Here is a 15,250-nt window from a genome sequence, read left to right on the forward strand (position 1 = left end):
TTTCACGGGAAGTCCACTCTTATTACACGTACGTTTTTTTTTGCGGCATTTATCAGCGCAAGTCAAGAAGTTGCGCTGGCATGACCAGCGCAATCTTCTAAGTTGTGCGCGCCACCTACTCGTGTAATAAATCGCAAAATAATTTTATTTTTTTTGTTTTTTTAAAGATTTGGCTCATGGAGCGTTTGCGAATTGTTGATCAGCCTCAAAACCTTGAGGCTAATGGAGTAAAGACATTTCCTGGACGTCGAATACTTTATAAGCAAAAGAATGAAGAGGAATGGACGTCGTTTTTCTGTCATGGAGTTCCTAACATACGAGAGAGAGAGAATAAAGAATTTCTTGATGAGATTTGGTGATTGTAGATGAATAAAAACGGAGTTTTTAGGAGGCTATTTATAGAGAAAATCAGCCAAAAATATAGAAAATCAAACCACAATTCTGACGTGAATAAAATTTGATTAGCGCCGACGCTGGCAATTAGCGTTAGACGCTAACATTAGCGCCAGGCGCTAATGTCTGGCGTTAGGCGCTAATACTGTTTTTGACACATTTTCTGAAATCAGATAGAATTTAACCGTACAGGACGATAAAATCGTATTTTTCTCAAAAACACTCTTTTATTCTGATTAAAACTCTAAAAAGTCAACAAAGGTCAATTTATCAATGCTAATTGAATTAGGAATGAAAAGAACCTTCTAGAAGAATCTAGAAGACTAAAACAATTCCTAATTTCATTAGGAATGATAAATCCATATTAGGCCCTCCTCTAGATCATTGGGCCGCATATAAGTATTCAAACCGGGCCCAGTTTAGTAATTTGGCCATAACTTCCTCAATATTCATCGGAATTGGGCTTATAATATATCGTTGGAAAGCTCTTTTCAAGCCCCATCAAACTACACTATTATTGAACCCTTATCATGGACCAACCAAACCAGATTGGCTGTTTTCTTAAAAAAAGGTTTTCAAAAACATAGATAAAAGAAAAGAAATTAAAACTATCCGCAACACCAGACTTTCCACACTTTCACTTCATTCAATTATGATTCGACGTGAAAGGTACTCATCTCCGGGTTTGGTTTTGGGGAGACACAAATGGGTGTATACAGCATGCGTCTGGCATTGGACTCACTCCCAGAACGTAGGGGCAATGCCGCCTTGCGTTATGAGATATACCGTCCGAGAATGACAAGAGCCTACAACAAGAAAGTGCACAAGCGCCCTTTGAAAGTTGGCAACTTCGTGTTATGGCAAATGGAGGCAACCGGTAGGGCCAATGAGCTTGGAAAGCTAACTTCAAATTGGGAAGGCCCCTACTGGATCATTGAGGGAATTAAAGACGGCACATACCACCTGGAAACCCTAGACAGCAGGCGCCTACCTAGGACTTGGAATGTAGAAATTTGAAAAAGTATAACTTCTGAGTTGTAAAAATTTTATAAGCAAAGTCTATTAATGAGAAATCACTTTTTGTTTTCAATTGTGTTTTTCCTTTTTGATGCGTTAAGGCCGTCTGGGCAATCCACAGACGGCCCAATTGTTGAACTCTCTAAGTTTGAAACTTAGTAGACAGCTCAACGTTCATTTTACATGAGGCCACTGGCCAGATAACTTAACTAGGCACAAAACCGGTTAGTGGCTATACAGCCGGTCTCCACCTTGACTAGAGGCCAATGGCCGGATGGTTGTCTTTTTTATAAAATCTCCTGTCCAAACATGGACAAAGGCGTCTAGCGACACCCCTCCAGGTGCGATCGTCGCAGAGCGCATCCTACAAGTTTGCTTTACGTACCTATGCAGACGACAAAGGTTAAACGACCAAATTGGTCAACTTATAGTCGTCTGACCAGAACTGTTTTAAGAACGATTAAGTTTTAGAAATAACGGATGTCCTAAGACATCAGTCGGTGACCGACCGAAGTTATTAAGCTTTTCATTCCAAAGTTGACAAACTCTCCCATTTGGGTAAAAAAGGTTGTACAACGGCTACGCAACCGTCCTTAAAGGACATGAGGCCGATGGCCGGATGGTTATTCGAATTTCGCCTGCTCCAATGAGTAATAAGGTGACCGGTACACCCCCCTGGGTGCAGTCATCACAAGCACTACCAAAAAGTGCACCTACACATACAGGCGGCATGGTTCAACTCATTGCCGCCTGACCTTAGTAATCTGAATTACCCTCCAAAATTATACGTCTACCTAATGCGATAAAGAACTGGAATGTATAATTGGATTGCAAACCCCCATGCGGCCATCTGCCTCCCGTCTTTTAATAGCACAGGCGGCTCTTCGCCTTTTGTCTGATTCTCAGATAGCCTTTTTTCGTCTGATAGAAAATTCGAAACGCCTGATATATGTGTAGCTGTGTACTTGGTTTGGGGCAATCACTGTTGTGGTTGATTGACTTGCAAACATATCATGCTCTTTAAAGCATCAGACATTTCCAAGCCAATCACTCGATCCTAAGGTGAAAACAACCACACAGCCGCCCAGGGGCAAGAGCACCCGGACTATCAATTGCCGCATGCTTTTTATAAGTTAAGCAAAAGCAAAAATATCAAGCATACTTGAAAAACTACACTTGCAAAACTCAAGCGCAAAATAATCAAAACCGACTCAGTAGGCACATTCATTAAAAGACTACCCAACCAAACGGTTGTGGTAGAGCATTGTTAACCGGACCCCGTTCGGGAAAGTGATGCAAATTGTTAATTAACCCGAGATGCAGACGGGTCCACCTGGTCATTGTCCGCTTCATCTTCTTCATCAAAAGGAATCTCATGCGCTTGACTTTGGACGGGGTGCCCAGGTTCCGGCAGCTCAGTGTTAGCCCAGGCTTCAAATGACTCCGGCTCTGGCTCGCCCTTCTCCCTCAAGAATATAACCTCTTCAGCATATTTGTGAGCCAGTGCCCAAACGCCATATTCCTTGTTTGGAAACAAGGCGTTCCAGGCAATCATCATCCGGGCGTCGTTGCCAACCTGACTCTCGACAACCAGACGCTCTTGTTCCGCCTCCAGGTTTGCCGCAAAGTTCAGTTGCGCCTAGGCAGCCGCCTCCTTCAGCTCTTTGACCTTGGCCTTGAGGTCGGTGTTCTCTTGGGAGACCCTCCTTTAGAGAGTCCAGCTCCGCCTTAGCCTTGCAAAGCTCCTCTTGAGCTTTTTTGAGCGCCGTCTCAGCATCCCCGGCTTTCTGCTTGAACGCCTCCAGGTCCTTCTCGACCTGCTTAATCTTCGACGCCTACGTCATTATTGTGGCTTTAGTCTCAAGTTCATTTATTGTACCAGAGTATAAAGCAACGTTTTCAGCGTCTTTGGCTGATTTGTTGGCTCTCTTTACCATTTACCGCTTGCGAGAGTAGGGACGTTTTAGACCGTCTACTCGCAAAAGAGCCTGCATAGAACGAATCAGGTTAGATTTGCAGGCGGAGTAAGATGTGAAGTTTATCTTCTTTACTGTTTTTACACCTCACCTCAGCCAGAAGGGATAGAATGCGTTCCTAATTGAACGTCTCTATCCCAGGGATGTTGTCTTTATCCCTCTTCCGGACGGCATCAACCATGGCCTTGGCATGCACTTGGATGTCTTGCCAGCGGGGAGAGTGATCTGCACCACAATCAGCATTTGATGAGTGCAAAATACAGGCGGCACCAATCTGTTGCCGACCGTCTGAGGAAGAAGTCTGTTGGGAGTGGGATTTCACTCGCAAAGGCCACCCTAACTCAGGCGGGGACTCAAATGGGTTTGCATTACCTTCAGAGGCGGCGTGGCGAGAACCACCCGCAGGCGCTGTAAGACCTCCGCCTACAGATAGGGGGTGGGCAAGGTCAAGGCCGAAGTCGCCGGATACCTCCTGCATCTTCCCCCCTATGCGCATCTGAGTCTTCCCGGCTTTGGCTCTTGGAGACAAAGAGAAGGCAGACTTCTTGTTTTTGGAGGGGGTAGAGACGGAGTCATCCCTTGCCCGTTTGAGAGACTTCTCAAACGTTTTTGGGATTTCGCCTCCCTGGTAAGCGGAAAACAGTTAGTTATACTTCCAAAAATGAAACTTGTGAAGTAAAAGAAAAGGGGGTCAGGCGTCTTACCTTGGCCCTAATCGCGGCCGCCTACTTCTCCGCAATATCTCTGCGGATGGTGGCGGAGGACCGTTTGGGTCTCTTCTCGTCTTGGAGCATGGCTAAAGCTTCTTCTGCAAAAAGAGAAAAAATATCAATATTTGCACATTTGACACGGAAATAGCCCAGACGGTCAAAATGCCAGGCGCATACGTTTTATAAACATTGTGTTGCGCCCATAGGCGGATAAAAAGGCCTCGTCTTTGAACCTGGCGCTTTTTGGGATCCAGTTATTTGGAACTTTTATTGTTTCCCCAGTTGACAAGGTAGCACTCTCAAGAACAAAAAAGTTGGTCTCAATTATTTTGTCGTAGTCCTCATCCGGAATCCGGGGAAGACAACACATCCGGCCTAAAAGGTCGGGCTTCTTATTATACCGTCACAGTACAAAATTCTCTCGTCGGCTAGGTGCAGACAGCAAATAGAAGCGGTGCTTCCAGCCGTCAAATTTGGACACTTTGTCAAAAGTCATCATGTACCGAGGGAGTGTGGTCAACGTATACCACGTCCTTCAGCCGCCTAGGTTGCGACTCAGGTAATGCATATGGGCAAAGGCCTCTCAGCCGAGATGCAACCCTTGGAACTCACAGGCAGCAACATACCCCAAGATGTTAGCCAAGGAATTGGGGGTAAGTTGCCACACTCCAAGGCCATAGCCTCTCAAAATTGCCTTCACCACCTTGTGAAGTGGAAATCTCAGCCCGACTAAGAACGCCGCCTCATAACAGCCAAAGTAGGCATTGGCGTTCCTCTCGTCATCTTTCCAAAAGACGGTGCCTTTTGCAAGCGGTACCCGGATGCTATAATTACCGGCTAGGGGGGCGCATAGTTAATATTTACAATAAGTTGTTTTACATAGGATTTTAAAAAGATCAAAAGAAAGTTTTTAAATACTCCGATAATTACGGTGTACATTTCCTTAAGATTATGCGGGGATTTATAGTATTGTTGCATGAACAGTGTTTGCTCGATAAATTAAACATGTAGTAAAATGTCTAATCGAAGATGAGTTTATGAGCGGCAATAGTTACTCTTGTATAGGAAGCTAAGCGGTGATGTTTGGCGGCATTCTTAATCCATTCATATTATGTATACGATGCGTATTACAACACTTCTCCTTAAAAGAATTTCTATAGGATGACTACTATCTAAAATTTACATTTATGTGAAAACAAATATTAATGCTATTGTACCTATATGTTTATTTGCCTCATTAAACCTTGCCAAAAAAAACCATGTGGGATAAAAACCTGGACGAAGGAAAGAGTACAACACATAAAGAGCTCCCCCCCCCACCCCGAAGTTTAACACAGATCACAAAGACGATGCATGCCGGCCATAAGCACGAGTTATTGAAATTTGTTAGGTGGTACTTGAAAGGAATAGTGTCCTTCGAACAAGTGTATTATTCTTATAGTGGGTTCATAGTTATTAGAAACCTAATATATTCAGTAAGGTTAAGTGATCGGAATGCCTGGTTGGAGGCCACATCCGATTACTAATATTATTGCATAATTAATATTACAGCTTAATCTCGATTGAACCCTCCGGGTTACACCCAAGAAACCAACGAGCCGAAGCGACGAATTAATTTTGAAGGAATTAATGAGTTCACCGAGTAATATTTATTTACACGTCGGAAATTGGAGCTTAGAGCGTCGAAACCGAGCGTCAAAATTCGAGTCGAATATAATAAAAGACGAGAAGTGCAAAGATTAATAAATCAACATGTTTCCCAAAATACCCATAGCATCGGAGTGCCCCGAGCAATACGAGTGTTAGGGACACAATGCGTAGCATGGTGGCTAGCATGCGCACCAAGCCGAGCCTTTGCTGGCTGGTGAGTCCTATTGCACCAATGCTAGCAGCCAAGTGCACGCACAAGGCAAACCTCGACACCAAGCCTTGGCAGCAGCTTGCACTTGGAGTGCGCGGCTTGCTGACCGAGAACAGCAGCAGCCCGCAATACGTGGGTTCGGGGATGGCTGGGCCGAGACTAAGGGGAGCAACAAATGATAAGCCCACTTAGGTGCCTTGGTGACCAAGTGGGAGTTGACATGTGGCGCAAGGTGAGGGAGAGAGTGGGGAGCAAGTTTGCCTCCCCTCTCCAAGTGGTCCTCACTTGCTCTCGCATGTATAGTTGACATTTGTTGATTTATTACTAGCTTGCTTAAATAATTTTATTTTAGCTTTAAAATAAAATGTTAAAATCTCATTATCCCACATTGATGGGAGAGACAATCATATGCTCATCATTTCCTATAAATACCCAATTAGGGGCATTGGAAATGATGCTTGAGTAAGAGTTGAAAAAGGAATTAGAGCTAGTGAAAACCTTTGAACTTAAGAGTTGAAAGGGTATCACATTTGTGAAAGCCTTTGAACTCAATTACTCGGGTTTATCAGTCGGGTCTTGCAAACCCCAAGACATTGGACCTAGTCGGTGATCGTGTTGCGGGTGGATCATCGTTGGAGGCTAGCTTTCACGTAAGAGCCCTAGTGGTCGGGGGAAGCACGCTTCAAAGATAATCTTATTATTTTAATCTTGTCATTAAGTTAATTATGTTTATGGTTTTATTTATTGTGAGTGGGGTCTTGTATTTGGTTTTGTTTCCGCGGCGAGTCGGACTCACCAAACCCCAATAGTGGTATCAGAGCCAGGTTGTTTATTTTAAAATCGTAATATTTTTTCAAGGTGTTTTTATGGCTTAATTTTTTTGGTTTTAAGTTGCTAATTCGATTAGTAGCTCGTTTTATCCATTTTAACCTCGTATTAGAACTGATTTCAGCTCCCGAACCCAGATTTTGACCCAAAAATAGTGAATTTTTGGTGGAAAAGGCGTTATGGAAATGGTTTAACCCTTTTAGGACTCGGTGTTTAGCCAAAAACCGACCAGAATTGCACTTTTTGATAGGTTTTTCGTTTTTACGAAAAATTTTAAGTCTTTCTAACCTTGAAAATTAATTGCATATTTATGGTGGTTATGTAATTGGTTCAATACATATTTTATATGTAATTTTAAACCTCTTTAGGCATGATTACTTGGTGGTAATTTGTGTTTAAAAGCTTGGTTTTATGTTTCACATAATTGCAAATTAATTGCATTAAGTGTGAAACTGTTGTTCTTTGAGGCTTCTAAGTACTAAAGATTCAATCTTTAATTATGTTCAGTGATTGAAACTTTGAGTTAGTAAATTCGATTAATTTTTGTTGAACTTTGTTGATTTAATCAATTTCTAGTTGATTGGAATCATAAATTTTTAAACTTGTGATTGAAATTTTTTTATCTTCATATTGGAAGATATAATTTTTCAAGGATTCACAAGTATTAAAGTTGGAATCTTTATTGAACTTATGTTCATTTTTCCAACTCCCTTTTCTTTTGTCAAAATCTCAAGATTAATTTAAATTGATTAAATTAATCGTGAGTAATTTCACTTCTATTTTTGTTATACCAAGTGAAACAAATTTTATTAAAGAATGGTTCTTGGAAATAATTTTGGTTAAATGCACTTAGATGGATTTTATTTTTATTTTAGTTAGACTTGTTTAATTTTCATATTGCATGTAACACCCCGACCCCAAACAAATTAGGGAGGTGCCTATTGTCACGAAATGCGCATCGAGGGCCAACAACTGTCCCCACAAACCACCACAAGTCCTTCCGGCGCATTTTGTCCTCACTCATGCGCACCCCGAGAAAACTTCCCAGGAGGTCACCCATCCCAAGACTACTCCCAGCCAAGCACGCTTAACTATTGAGTATTCTTAGCAAATGAGCTCCCTAAAAGGAAGATGCACCTTGTTGATATGAGTAGTATATCAAATCCTTTTAAAGCAATCATGAGGGGTATTACATTGCACATTACATTAGTTCTAAATATAATTTAGAATTAATTATCAAGTCACGCATAACTCGGGTTCAAAACCTGAGAGTATGGCCCGCAAACAAAGACAACACCCTTCGGCTAGACAAGCTGCTGTGTAGGCCACATGTGGCTGCCAAGGGCTGATGCTTGGTGCGTGCCACTGTTGGTGCGTGGCTGGTGCGTCCGAGGCAGCAAGCGCCACTGCAAGCAGCAGCGTGCCGCAGCAGCATAGTCGTGCGCGCTAGCCACTTCTTGGTGCGTGCATGCTTCTCGTGTGAGGCTTGGTGCAGCAGTGGTGTGCGGGGGATGTGCTTCGAGGCTTGCGGCATGATGCGCATAGCTAGCAAGCTTGTGCGGCCTAGTGGCATGTGTTCTTGCACGCCCCGTAGAAGAGTCAACGTGTATGCGGTATTTTAAGCTATGGTTGTGATGCTTAGCATGAGTCACGGCTATGTGCACCTCCCCTTAATTAGCACATATACCTCGGTTTTAAGGCGATATTATTATTTTTCATTTTAGCCGTTTTATTTATTTTAGGTAAATTTGTTAAAAAAAAACCTTTTAAATGCGTCATTTTGCGAAAAAAAACTTTTAAAAATTTTATTGTAAAAGGAAACCCGAAATTAATTTTGTTTTTGTTTAAAACATCCTTTTAGCCCTAATTCTGTTAATTAACATCTAATTTCTTCTTATCACTCTATAAATCTTGATTAACTATTTAAAAATTAAATTAATTTATAAATTAAAAAAAAAATAAAAAAACACCACTCCATCACAGCCACACTTTCCCCCTCAACTGGCAGCAGTCCTCACCCCCTGCGAACACCTCCCCCCTCCCTAAACCATGGCAGCAACCCCCTTTTTCTTCTTCTTCAATCTCTCTTCTTTTCTCTCTCCTCAGCCTTCAATGTCTTCAACAATGGTGGCTAATTCCACAAACCCTTCATTCTCCCCTTTCCTAACCCTTTCTTCCAAAACCCCTAAACCCCAATCCTCTAATTACACACCACCTTAGCCACGAAAACCACCATCTCTATCATCAAAAGCCTCAAAATTTTAAGAATAATTAAGGGTAAGAACATACCTCGAGGAGAGAGAAGATAAGTGCATACGAACACCTTGACAGTTTTCTACTGCGTTTGTGGTGGTGATTGCGGTGGAGAAGACATGAATTGGGTTATACGACAATGATTATGGAAATTGGGGGTTGGTTCCAAAGTTTAATTAGGGGGAGGGTTGCAACGGGGGAAAGGGTAAAAGGAGGGGGATTGCCCAGTGGAGGAGTTAGGTCGCCGAGGGTAGGGGTTGCCGCTAGGGGAGGAGGAAAGGGTGGCTGCATGTAGGTGGGGTGGTGGTATTCTATTTTATTTTTAATTTATAAACTAATTAAATTATTAAATAATTAAGTAAGAGGTATAGAGTGGTTAGAAGAAATTAGATATTAATTATGTAGATTAGTTTTATTCGGTTGTTTTAAACAAAAAAAATTTAAGTTCGAGTTTTATTTTACAATAAAGCTTTTAAAAGGTTTTTTTTTCCAAAAATGATTCATTTAAAAGGTTTTTTTTAACAAATTTGCCTTTATTTTAATTAATCTTGTTTATTTTAATAAATTTTGGAGGCTAGGCCTCAGTTTTAATGAGCGGCATTTGCAAAATTTTATTTTGGCAAATAATTGAGTTTTACCAGCTTAATTAATCGGATTAACTAAGATGGATTCAGCAATTAGTGGGAGCTTCAAATATTAATTGCGTTTATTTGTATAATCGGTTAAAATAACTTTGAATAGTTTTAATTAGGCGTGTTAATTGAATTAACCACCTAGATTAGTTACTAGTTATCGAATATTTATGCATTGTTACTTGTTTTTGTTGTAAAATGCATGGGCCATTCCCATAACCGAATGGATGAATGGAATGAATATTCTCTCATAAGTTTTATAGAATGGCAACTAGTGGGGCCCGATTAGGATAGAGAATATGGACTGCGATCCGTGATGTATTTTTGTAAATCTAAATACGGTCTGCGTACCGTTGAGTATTTTTGTACCTTAATATTTAGATTAGTCCTAATCGTAGATACTAGTAGTCGCATGATTTTGGTCAAGTCTTGAATACGGAGGTTCTTGGAAGGTAAAGCCATGAAGTTGCAAAACATGACCTTTTGAAGACTTGAAGAATTCAAGGTGTCATGCTAGTTGCCAATATGCATCAAAATGCTTATGCTTTAAATATTTATGATCATTTATATGAATTATATGTTAGATGCATGTTTAGGATTTCAAATATTGCGATGGTTAATTAAGTTCACTTAAATAAACCAACATAGAAACCCTAGGTCCCTAAATATTGAGTAAAATTGTCATTCCAAAACAACACTTTTCGACCTATTGAGAGTAGTGATGGGCCACGCCAAAGGGAGGCATCACTACTACTCCCTAGAATCATAAGGCATACCGGGTATTGTAGACACCTATTTGTGTCTCCCAAAATCCAAACCCAATGATGAGTACCTTTCACGTCGAAACATAATCGAATGAAGTGAAAGTGTGGAAAGTCTAGTGTTACGGTTAGTTTCTTATTTCTTCTCTTTCTCTCTATTTTTAAAAAACCTATTTTAAGAAAACAGCCAATCCATTTTGGTTTAGTCCATGGAAAGGGTCCAATAATGGTGTAGTTGGGTCAGCTTCGAAAAGATCTTTCCAACAATATATTATAAGCCCAATTCAGATGAATAATGAGGATGTTATGGCCAAATTACTAAACTAGGGCCCGGTTTGATCTTTATATGCGGCCCAATGATCTAGAGGAGGGCCTATTATTGATTTATCATTCTCAATGCGATTAGGATTTATTATTGTCTTCTAGAATCTTCCAGAAGATTATTTTGAATCCTAATTTGATTAGCATTAATAAATTGACTTTTAAGAGTTTTAATTAGAATTAAAGAAGTGTTTTTAAGGAAATTACAATTTTACCCTCTCGTACGCTTAAATTTTATCAAAATATGAAAACGCAAGGAAAACTAATTGTAGCGCCGTACGACACGTTTGTCTCCTGGAGACAAACTTGGCGTCTGGCGACACGCACAACCGTTTGGCGACAGCGTCGTGTTTTATTCTTTTCGAAACTCTGATTCGTTTTTTATTATATTCGACTGATTTTCTCTATAAATAGCCTCCTAAAACTTTCGTTTTCAATCATCAATTCTCTCTTCAATCACCAACTCTCATCAAGAAATTATTGATTACTCTCTCTCTCTCTCTTTTCTAAAGTAGTCTTTTCTCATACAAAATTCCGCATTCACAAGATTTAGACACACCTAGCCAAGTTCGAAGTAGCCTTCGCCCTAGACGTGAAAGGTTTAATTTCTGAAGGTTTTGTCCCAAATCTCTCTTTCAATTATTTAATTTAATTGTTTGTTTTATATGTTCCTTGAAGTTACTAACGTGTGTATTTTGGTTTTAGAAAGAGGTACGATGCATCCAAGTAAGTACTTTAATTGTTTGGTTGATATAATGATATAGAAATCCTGTCTAGGTTGTTATTTTGATTCCTAGTATCATGTTAGGATGCTTTTATTAATTTGATGTTTAGGGTAAAAACAATAAGTTCCTAGTATCATGTTTAGGGTAAAGAATATAATGTCAATTATGATTTCTTTGATGCTTCATATTGTCTTTCCTAATATAGCATGTTAGTATCATGTAAGGGCTATATATATTTGATCTTTGTTGTTTAGTGACATGCTAGGGATTGTTATTAATCTTGTTAGTATCATGCCTAGGATCTTGCTATTATTATGCTTTAACATGATTATTTTAATTATAATTGTTATGATGATTATGATTGTTATTATTATTATTATGATTATTATAATAATTATTTATGATGATTATTATGTTGCTTGATATTTATATTTATTGTTATTGCTTGATCAAGCCTGTTTATGCATGTTTAAAGGGAATTGATACTTGTAATCACGCTTAATAAGATAATTAATAATCTTGTTTAGGGTTAATATAATTCAAGTTATCGCCAATAATAGATTTATTTGTGCATTAATATTCTTCCAACATAGATAAACAGGTTTAGGGTAAACCTAATGATTGCATGTTAGTCAAAAAGCGCACATGAATATGAGAAGAATAAAGAAGAGGCCTATTATTAGGGCAGGTTTAGTCTCTTTTAGATTGGATTTGTACCTTCATCCCCGAACTTCATGTCTTGGTTCCAGACCTATTGGACTTAATGATCTCTTGGATCGTTAACGAGTGTAACCTTCACCCTATGAACGGCTTACAAGTTCCTAAAACTTGTTGGTGACTCTTTTGCTCTAGCTTCTTTCCCTTTGGACGCCACCATGCTTAAGTGTATGATCACACTGGGGTTCAAGTTTGGATAATGCTTGAAATATTCCCTGCAGTTTTTGGCGACTCCACTGGGGAGGATTTCTATTTTAATTCCTGAAATTTATTTCGGCAATGATTTAGAATGAGTGGATGAGACTCAAAAAGTTCTAATTATTTCATGTGCGTAATTTTGATTAACATTATTGCCATATGCATATAAAAGATCTCATTGGAAAGACAATCCGTAATGAGTTAAAAACATAGGATTTTTACACGTAGGAAATTTTAGGAATATCTTTCACAACTAATATCGAAATAATGCTGCGAAAAACAGAAAAATTTTATCGAACACAGAAAGCTGCTGTGGCATGTAGGAACTGGCTTCTAGAAACAAAGTCTGTCGCCGATTATATGACTCTGTCGCCAGGCGACAAAGCCATATTGCGGCGACAACCTCTATTCGCTGACGCCAAGTTCTTCCAATACCTTACCAGAAATATGCATTCTAATTTTGACCAGTTTTTAGCACTGTTTGCTCGATTCTACTTCCTGGTTGAGTTTTTCTCACTTTTCTAAAACCCATATGTGCTCTACATATGGACATAACCTTGTGGAAATTCATGCTCCATCTACCTGAGTGAACGCTCTGTGCAACAAAGGGTACATCCGAGAATGTTGAATTCACCAAACCATGGAAGCGAGTTTTATTCTCGCGGTGTCCCATCCACTCGCGCCAACCCTTCAAAAGGTAAGGCTTCCGCGCGGTGCATTCGGAAAATTAACCATGGACCCTCTTTGACTAACCCCTATCCCAAACTTTAGAGAACTAGAGCCATGGTTAGGTTGCAAACTCATTGCATCATGTTGTGACTACTTGACTAATTGTGCATTATTTGTTGTGCGTACTCTATGTGTCTAAATAAAATGATTAATGACTAAAAAGACTTTGTCTAATTAATTAATTAATTAATTTGAGTAATTAAAGTCTAATAATTTAATCAGAATTGACTTAATACGACTTTAGGCATGTCCCATAGAGTTAAAATACTGAAAGTAGTCCTAGATTAACGCTCCAGTAATGGCGCCACGATTTGGGCTGCAGTGCCACACTATGCTGTGCAACGCCTGGCGACAACATTGTCTTCTGGCGCTGCACTGCAGAGTGCGGCGATAGTCCTGTTGCTTTGGCGACAGTTCAACATTTTGCTCGAGTCATCACGACGAGTCTAATTAAATAGTTTGCTAATCAATTCGATTATTTTGTTAATAACTATACCTTTGTTAAGTCCTTAATTGAGTCTAGACACTAAGTCCCATGGTCTTACACAGGAGTCAAAGCATGTCACTTGCACTCACATATCAAACACACACTAATATGTATAGACACTCTGTCCCATGGTCTTGCATGCGCGTGTTTTTCCGTCATTTTTTTAGGGGGTAATTTGGATATTAATCCTCTAATCAAACCACTTGTTTGAACCCTATACTTGATTCCAAAAAATATACACCCTATTTTTGCTTTTTTTTTCTTTTCGTTATAAACCCGTAAAGTCAAAGTCAAATTGAATCAAGTCATTAAAATAAAAATGGTTTAATTTACAGCGCGTGGTCAAGAAAAGAAGGGCGTTTGATCAGAGACAACCTTTTTATTCAAGTACAACTTTTTGACAAACCAATCGCTCGAAAAAGAAAAGCCAAGAAGATAATGGCGAATCAAGAAGAAGTTAACGAACTCAAGAAACAAATGGCTGGCGTTATTGAACTACTGAAGACCTTAACCCTCTAAATTAATGACCCTGTGAAGCAACAACAAATGGATCTCATGCAAGAAAGCTTAAGCAAGGTATCTAGTGACTACAAGTTTCAGGGCATTAGTTTACAAGGGGTCTCGGTGGACAAGGAGCTTCTTCCGTAGAAGTTCAATGCCAACGACATCCCAAAATTCAAGTCAACTGATAACCCTTATTTTCATTTAAGATCTTTTGAAACAATAATGATTATTAAGGGTATTGATAAAAATGTATTTCCTTCTCTATTTTCCTTATCTCTCAAAACCGTTGCCAACAATGGTTCTTCTCCCTTGACAAAGAGAAACCCTCTAATTGGGAATCGATAGTAAACGCTATCATTGATAGGTATAAGTTAAATATTCAAGTTGAAACTGATCATAAGGAACTTGAAATACTTAAACAGAAAGAGAATGAAGGTTTCACTTCTTTCTTCAATAAATGGAGAGAAACCTCTGCTAGGATGATTGAAATACCAAGCGAAAAAGAATTTGTGAGGTTGTTCATCAAGAATCTCCAAGGAAAGTACTCCAAGCATCTCAAGTATTAAAACAATCTACACACCTTCAAGGCCGTCTATGACATTGGAATTAACATTGAAGACGATCTTGCTAAACTAAAAGCTGCTAATAATAACTCCAACAGTGGCTGGAAAGGCAAGAAGAACGACAATCCTTCTTCTTTTAAAACCACCCACTCAAACAATGTTAGCACCTTTAATTTGAGTGAAGTCCTTGCTATGAACAACCAAGGGCAAAGGAAACCATTTAGGATGAACTCTACTCCTATTGGTATGAGTTATGACACCACATTTGATCGATTGAATGCAAAAGGTCTTATAACTCCTATTGGACCATTTGAGGACCCACCAGCTGAAAAGAGGACAGCTAATTGGAACCCCAATGCACACTGCAAATATCACCAAGGTAGGAGCCATCTCATTGAAAATTGTTGGAAGATATCCAAGATTTAATTGATAACAACAAACTACCATTGCCCCCTGCCAGTAAGAAGCCAAGCATCGACAATGCACCTCTCTCTCATTCCTTGGCCATCTCCAATGAAGAAAACGATGTTGATCTCTCATCTCTCATCAAACCTGTTGAAGAAATTCATGCTATC

The sequence above is a fragment of the Chenopodium album genome, chromosome 3, assembly GCF_948465745.1.
Source record: "Chenopodium album chromosome 3, dcCheAlbu1.1, whole genome shotgun sequence".
Taxonomy (NCBI): Eukaryota; Viridiplantae; Streptophyta; class Magnoliopsida; order Caryophyllales; family Amaranthaceae; genus Chenopodium; species Chenopodium album.